The sequence below is a fragment of the Mytilus californianus genome, unplaced genomic scaffold (assembly GCF_021869535.1).
Source record: "Mytilus californianus isolate M0D057914Y unplaced genomic scaffold, xbMytCali1.0.p SCAF_14, whole genome shotgun sequence".
NCBI lineage: Eukaryota > Metazoa > Mollusca > Bivalvia > Mytilida > Mytilidae > Mytilus > Mytilus californianus.
The window spans coordinates 38,706,855-38,715,582 of NW_026262626.1; the positions used below are offsets into that span (position 1 = coordinate 38,706,855).

The 8,728-nt window shown below is 33.8% G+C and overlaps 1 long non-coding RNA gene across 1 annotated transcript; it reads left to right on the plus strand.

The window, feature by feature from the left end:
- Positions 1 to 3,400: 3,400 nt before the first annotated feature.
- Positions 3,401 to 8,441, plus strand: LOC127724520 (uncharacterized). The gene is made up of 3 exons (XR_007992539.1): positions 3,401 to 3,471; positions 4,653 to 4,759; positions 8,319 to 8,441. It is a non-coding gene; the product is annotated as an uncharacterized LOC127724520 (long non-coding RNA).
- Positions 8,442 to 8,728: the final 287 nt, after the last annotated feature.

The following is an 8,728-nucleotide window of genomic DNA, read 5'->3' on the forward strand; positions in this document are numbered from 1 at the left end:
ACTTACAAACTAGGTGACCTATAGTTGTTAACTTCTATGTTATTTGGTCTATGGTGGAGACTTGTCTCATTGGCAATTATACCACATCTTCTTATTTTTATACGATATATATAAGTTTTTTTTTTCTTCTCTTCAGTGATGCTAGAGGTCTACAGAAACAATCTTGTTAAATAAGGTCAATCTGCAGGCTAAGCATGGCAAATGGAAGGAATCAGTCAATTTTCAAAGCCACAACCAAAATGCCCAGACTTAACCATCCAGATGATGCTGCAAGTTGGTTTAGAAATCTAAAAACAAGGTTTTCCTCTGTGTCGTTATTTATTTTATCTAAAGGTTATATGAAGCAAGTTTCAGTGTAATGAAAATATGTCTACTGATAATTTATTTTGTTAAAAATATTTCACCAACGGTTGGTTTGATGAATGTTTTAATGGAATCCGTGCTGTTAATAGCATATAGGTTTTTGTTTCGCCTTGACGGAGTCAAAAAACGAGACATAGGTATGCTGTTTCCGGCGTCGGCGGTGGCGGAGGCGTCGTCAACAATGTATTAGTTTGTGATTAGGTCTAGTTTATGGTGAACCACTAGTGGTCAATGATATTTGGCATGCACTTGCATTAGCATTGTCACATCTCATTACCACGAAAATTATTTTGGCCCGCCCCCTCAGTCATGGTCTATTGACTTTGAAACTTTTGCTTAGTTTACATGTATTAGTTTGTGATTAGGTCAGTTTAAGATGAACCACTATTGTTTAGTCAATGATATTTGGTACATGTATGCAGTTGTATAAGCATTGGCATATCTCATTTCCATGGAGATTATTTTGGCCCGCCCCCTCAGTCATGGTCTATTGACTTTGAAACTTTTGCTTCGTTTACATGTATTAGTTTATGATTAGGTCAGTTTAAGATGAACCACTAATGTTAAGTCAATGATATTTGGTATGCAAATGTATTGGCATTTGCAAGTTTCATTCCATGGAGATTATATAACCCCACACCCCCATTATGGTTCATTGACTTTGAAACCTTTACATAGTTTACAAATTAATGTTTGTGTTTGTTTAAAGGGAACGACTTATAAGATTTCAGTAGTATTTGGTATACAGTTGTATTAGTATTGGCACATCTCATTTCCATGGAGATTGTGCAGCACTGTACCTTCAGTCATGGTTCATTGACTTTGAATATTTGTATAACTTACATATCAATAAAGTATTGCTATTTTAATTTCAACATTTGCACTATCAAAATAACAAATAGGCGAGACATATCTCTGTGTTAACAGTTTGTTATATAAACTACACGTTTTAATGTTCCATAAGAATTATCCATCCGGATAATGCTTTAAGTGCGTTTAGAAATCTAAACTTTTCCTCTGGGTTGTTATTTTATTACTTGTCTGTACAAATTATAAAATCTGTAAGTTTGTTAAATGTCCCTCTACAATAATGTTCAATCAAAGTCTACAGACTGACATCCAATCAATACAGTTTCATTACCATTAAGAATTGGCAATAATAGTTAAGATGATAAAACACCTATAAAGACTTACATATAACGAGGAATGGTGAGCCATAGTTATTCCTTGACTAGAAAGTAGGATTTAAATCTACTTTGCCGATCAAAAAAGTGGGAGAAGAAAGTCAATTAATATATCAGTATATTTACTACCATAGCTAAAAACGGAAGTAACAATTAAAACAAATAGAAAAATAGAAAGTGCCGTATCGAGTGATAAACATTGTGTTGTTACGTTACTGTCTAAGGAACATTTATCACAATTCTCCTCTTGTTAGTGTCAGGATGAATGATTTGTGTCATTTTGTTATAATATCTGACTGTGGGATATGGCAAGTCGGAGCCAAAATGTATGGTCTAGATTACAAAAAAAAAAAATTCACTAAAATGTCATTAAAGTGTTCCCCCAAACAGAACACCAACTGTTGCCATAGATATCAGTGCAGCAGATACGGAAAGATGACCCAATAATGTACATTTGTATATGTCATTTAAACATAAATATAAGTTGTATTTTTAACAGACTACCTTGATACCAGATCGAACAAGATAACACCTAATGGTGAAGGTATGGTATATGTATTAAAACAACTATGTCTAGTCCTTTATATATTCAGAGGACCAATACAGATGGACCATTCTATGCATACATATGTAAGTAGTCTAGTGGCAGTGGTCTTTGTACACCTCTGAGAAGCCTCTTTTAATGGCAAGACTAACATAGTGAAATTATTATTTTTCAAAGCTATTATTTCATCAAAAAAAGAAATGATTATCACACTTCATTTACTCATCTAATTTTAGACACTACATTTAGTTCAAAATAGCCTGTGGCACTTATTGTTCCGAACATTATACTTTAATTACATTACAGTGTACAAATTCTGTTATAGTTATACACCGAGGGATAGGTGTGTCTGTATCCAGACATTCAAACAACTTCACATGACGAGGTAGGAGCTGTAAATATGCGCTGATTATAAAATATAAATATTCATTTGCAACCAGTTATATTGGAATTAACGGGGTAAACAGAATGCCTTTTACTTATTCGCCATGGAATGCATGCAGATACAAATAAGACGAATGCATATTTTATATGAAGCTTATACCCCTTTAACAGTCTCGATTGTCTCGTGGTGACATGCTAACCTCAGTGGCGAGAAGCAGTTGTTCACAGACATGGTTAAACCAAATACTTTAAAATATATGCTTCTCCGCTAGGCACGTCCCAGCAAACACACGACGTACTCCCAACGTCGGTTAATGGTCGTCTGAACGTCATGTCTTGAGTTTACGTCGTACCAACGTTGTGGGAACGTAAAAACCCAACGTTGGATGCAGACGTACAGACGACGTTATAACATTACGTCGAATTTACGTAAATTTAGTACCCTGTCAGGACGTAACATTTTATTACGTTGTGACAACGTGCTTATAACTGTCATAATCCGACGTAACATTTTGTTACGTCGTATCAACATTATAATAACGTAGTGAACAAACCCTGTGAATACCAGTGACACATTTAAATCTGGTTTTATGGGACGAAATTTGTGGGTATGAGTCTTCCTGGATATAACATTCACCTTCATTAGAATATATTCACGATTTTTTCGATTTTCAAAATATCCCCCTTTTTTCCCGCACAGACATAATTTGCACCAAAATGTCCAAGAAAATATTACAAATCCAATTTTATTGTTCTAATATATATATTTTGTATGAATATTTATTGTTTAATATATCATTAAAGTTTTGTCATCATTTATCGTTTTTTTACGATTGGTTATAAATAGTGGAACGTTCAGCAGTACTCGGGTTTTACCGCTGCATACTATGAAAAGTCTGAGCATGCGCACTTTCACCGCTTGATTTTTTTAAAAACAGTGAAAAACAAACTTGCAGTGAAATTTAGCTCGATCCAGATTCCAGAACAAAGAAAAAGGTAATATAATAATTGCACATTACGCCAAAAAGTTTCTCCATGATAAAAACAAGTATGATTGAAGAAAATAAAACATCTGTTGCCGTGTTGGGCGCCTCTTTCAAGTCTGTTGTCCGTGACCGTGTTGAAATATGATACTTCTTATTTTACTGTCAATATATTGCACTGATACAAGATATTTTAGCCAACATTTGTGTTATTTGAATCCATTTTTCAAATTGCTCGATTAACTTGTGTTGTTTTTTAAGATATATGAAATTAACTGTAGAAAGTAAAAAAAAAAGGGGGTGCACAGCACAGCCACAGGCACTTGTTTTCTATCCATGGCAAGAGCTACTATCCCTATATATTAAGGCTGCAAGTGTCTTTTGCACTGTTATTTTTTGATAATGTTGGAAGCATAAAAGTCTTATCAATATCACAAATGCGAAGCTAGACATCTCGGCACATTACAAACTCGGCACATTACAAACTTGGCATGTTACAAACTCGGCCTATTAATGATAATACTACATGTATCACTGGTGGTCGTCCTGAACATGCATGAAATATTTGCCCCTGGATGTTAAGCAACCAACAATCAATCAATGTATCATTGGGTCTGACATGCATGGGAAGAAACAATTGTGTCAATAACGACTGTCGTAGATAGGTGTCACAGAAAAATTAAAATACTCTTCCAAGACGTCATAATTATTTGGGACTAGATCGTCGTAGATAGGCGTCACAGAAAAAAATTAAAACAGCCTTCCAAGACGTCATAATTATTTGGCACTAGGTCGTCGTAGATAGGCGTCACAGAAAAAAAATTAAAATAGCCTTTCAAGACGTCATAATTATTTAGACTAGGATCCAGTAGGGAAAAGTTGGGTAAAATCTTCCTGTTTTGAGGGTAAAACCAAGTTTACTGGTGTTAGAAAAACCAGTATATAGGGACGTCTTTTTTGCTGTTCAATTTATGGTATGAAATCTAAATGTTTATCAATGACGAGCTGTATTCAACTCTCACTAAATATGTGATCAGAAACAATGTCGTAATCAATCATAAAACTTATGAATTTTGGAATGCATGTAAATTTGTCACTTACCTAGTTCTCCCAAAGATTTGTTGGACTGACACTCATGTAAACAGACGGAGGAATATAGAAGATAATTGAATGTATTTATAATTTTTTTTCCAGAGTCTTGTATAAAAATTCACAGATCCAATGTGTCTGAGGTTGAGGAATGCATTGCAGTAACACTTAAGCATGCACCAGCTCTAAAAGATGGACCAAGATATAAAAAGGTAAACATCAGTTGATCAGCTCTTTTTATGCCCTCCTTCACTGAGTGATATAGTTTTACTCTTGTTCTGTACGTACATACATTGAACTCAAAATTGGTTTCTGTTCTCTAACTTTAGTTTGCCTGAACATGTTATGAAATTTATACACAATGCTTATTATCATAAAACGCAGAGTTTGAATTTGAAGAGCATCTGTTTTACTGTTCTTTAGTTATCTCCTTTAATAACATCATTTGTGGCTCATAGACACATTCTTCTTTTATTAATTTTATTTATCAAATTATAACTTGATGATTTTATAGATTGCGTTCATTGGCATATGATATAAGGTCTTGCTGTATTGCCAGGGGCGTAGCTACCCGGATGCATGACAGCACGTGCAACCACGTCGTTTTCACCAACAACAAAAAAACAGAGAGAGAGAGAGAGAGAAAGTAAACTTATAGGAATTAGTCTTTCTATGTATGCATTTTAAAAACTACACAAAGAATAAGAGCAAGAGGAATACGCATGCAGCGAAACTTTTAATCCTGTAAGACATGTATGTGTATGATAAATACATACAACTGGAGTAAACATGGCGGAACTTTTTATATTACGGACATTGTTTAGGGGAAAAAAACAGCTACATAATTGTCGGTACCACCACAACGTATACTCGACTTGAGTGCAAAAAAACAACCTAATCCCTTTAGGGTTAACCAAAAAACTTGAAAATTATTATTTTCCGCTTCGCCCCAAAACACACATCTTACTACAACGAAGACTTCAACTCGTATCGATCCGGGAATAATGACTGTTACCTTGTGAACTAGTTCAAAATTGACCAAGTATGTAGGTCTTGACAACACGAATGCTTCATTTTCACAACACGTAAACGTATTCCCGTCCTTGTGTGCATGTAATATGTGCTACTGGACATTAATAACCATTCGATCTATCAATAGTTTCCGTACACTAATAGATGAGAAGTTGGAACTGCTGTTATTATAAAGAAAGTACATATTTTCCAGTACATGTATTACGTTTACAAAAAAACATCTTGTATATAGATTCGATAATTCGAAGCCGTTTCTATATGGGCCGGCTATACGAATAGTTGACTGTAAAAGCATTTAAATAAATTGTTTATTCTAACTCGTTTTACTGGATTATTTGGTCATTCAATTTTATAATGAATTTTCTGTCCGAGTCGGACACTAAACTGCTGATTCGTGTTCAAAAGAAACACCAAACTTTTAATACACGTATCTTCACTGTTATCATCTAGATATTGCCATACAACTTGTCGAATGCACATGTATTTGTTAATTAGCTGGATAATTAACAAACGCAGATCATGAAAAGATCTTGATCAAAGTACCATTCCCTCTGAAAAAGTTCATTAATTTCAACTTCGAGAATTCCTAACTGTGTAAAATTAGACATTCCTATCTCTCTCTTGCATGTAGAGTTTACCCACTGAATTTTTAAACATCTAAATCCATATGTTCAGCAAAATATTGTAGAATGTGTCCACCAAGTATTTGGTATCCAAAGATGTTTATTCTAACAGAAACTCTACATATAGTATTGTGTTTTGTTTATTGTTTTTTTTTATACATCTACTTTGCTCAATACCAATACTAGCATATGGGACAAATCTCCATGATTTTAAAAGCTCTCACGGCGTACAAAAAACGCAAACGACAATGTTTAGTCTTCATTCGACTCGAAGTTAAACAAATAGTTGACCAAAAAACCACAACAAAAATGTACAATTTCTATTACGGTTGTGATTGTTTTGAAATGCTATAAATGCAGATCTTCCGGGGGGGGGGGGGGGGGGCTTCGCCCCTGGACCTTTGCCCTGGACCTACTGGGGGCCTTAGGTGGCCCCCAGACCCCTCGCCCTTTAGTTTGTGATTCCACTTCATTAAGAAGGTAGCTACGCCCCTGATTGCTGTAAATTCTAAATGTATTAAGGTAAAATCCTATGAATATCTAAAATTAATTGATAAATAACAATTTTGAGAAACCAAACTTCCTTTTTTAATTTGGATTCATCATTATTTGTAGAATAACTACTGGTTGTTCCAGAAAATACTATGTCCCCCCAGGGAAGGCTCTTTTTTTAAATTTTATGTGGGGGTGGTTGTATTTGAAATACCAAAATGCAATGGGAGTGTTGTTCTTATATATATTTATTTTTATACGCCCGTTTACGGGACGTATTATGGTATACCGTTGTCCGTCTGTCCGTCCGTCATCAACATGTTGGACATTTACTCAAAACCGCTTTAACCAATTTGCATAAAACTTTGGTGAATTGTTTAATTGTATTGACGTGAGCTCCCTTTCGTTTTTCTATAAATTTTAGATTTTACGTTTCCGAGTTGTGGGGTTTTATTCATTAAAAAAAAGGGGGATTTTCCAGTTTTCGGAAAATAACTCAAGAATGCTTTCACCAACTTGCAACAAAATGTATTGAATTGTTTATATCTATTGACATGAGCTCCCTTTTGATTTTTATAAATTTTAGATTTTACGTTTCTGAGTTACAGGGTTTTATTCATAAAAAAGGGGGGTTTTCCAGTTTTCCGACAAAACTCAAAAATGCTTTCAGCTGTTCTTATGAAACTTTGGTGAATTGTTTATATCTATTGATGTAAGCTCCCTTTAGAATTTTATAAATTTTACATTTTACATTTCTGAGTTATGGGGTTTTATTCATTAAAAAAGCGGGGATTTTCCAGTTTCAGACAATAACCCAAAAAATGCTGTCAGCAATTCTCATGAAACTTTGGTGAATTGTTTATATCTATTGATGTAAGCTCCCTTTTGATTTTCATAATTTCTAATATGACATTGAGAATTAATTGAACTTTATTTGTTTATAGTCTGACAACAGATTTACTAAGTATTGCGCAACAGCACAGTGTATTGCACAACAGCAAGAAATCTTTATATTAATTGAATATAAATTCAATTCATATAACCAATTTCAAGTTCTTTGACTACATTTATTCAGAAACCTATAATATGTCAAATATTTAATTTCAATCCAAATTCAGACCTGTATCAAGCCTGAATATTGTGTCCATTTTTGCCCCAACTGTTCAGGGTTGGACCTCTGCGGGCGTATCCAGCTTCGCACAGCGAAGCAGTTTATTAATTCTGTCGGTGCAGGGGTTACAAAATGGCCGTCCTTGGGGGGCGGACATAGTATTTTCTGGAACAGCCATAATTTCATTAACACATGTTCAATTTAACAACAAATTTATTTTTTAAATAAGAACAAAGGTTAACCAAAAGTTATAAATTATTATATACTGTTGAAATTATTTTAAAATTTCTAACATACATTATCAAAATGTGTATAATTGGCAAAGATACAAACATCTCTGACTCAGTAACAGCACAACATAATTATGAATCTGCAAGATTTATTATACGACCAGCAATAGAAAAAATATTAATTATGTTTACACACAGGATATTTTTTAAGAACTGCTGTAATTCATAAGTTGGGATCAGTTTTTTATTTGTATTTTATAATTTATGATTATTTATTTTTCAGAGACCTGAAACCAACACAAGACCAGCTGATCAGAGGGCAGAAAACCAAAATTTGGAATGACATGTATACAACCAACACAAGACTAAAATTTGGAATAAAAATAAAAAAAATTCAGAAACATATTATTATTTTTTTATTGGTTCATGAAGCCAAAAAAAAGAAGTCTTAGCTTTTGGATAGGTCTATCTCTAGTTGGTCAATGGAAAAAAGCAATAGTTAGTTTGATTGTATTTCAGGTATTTTCTTCATTTGGGATATTTTTAGAAGTGTATAAGTTGTGTAGAATATATATTTGTAAATTAGAAAGTCAGCTTTTGGGCCTTTTTCCAAACTTTTTTCCTAGCTTGTCATTGTGTAGTGAATCCAGCTGAATGAATCTACAGTAAATATTAAGGTATATGTGGTAGTTT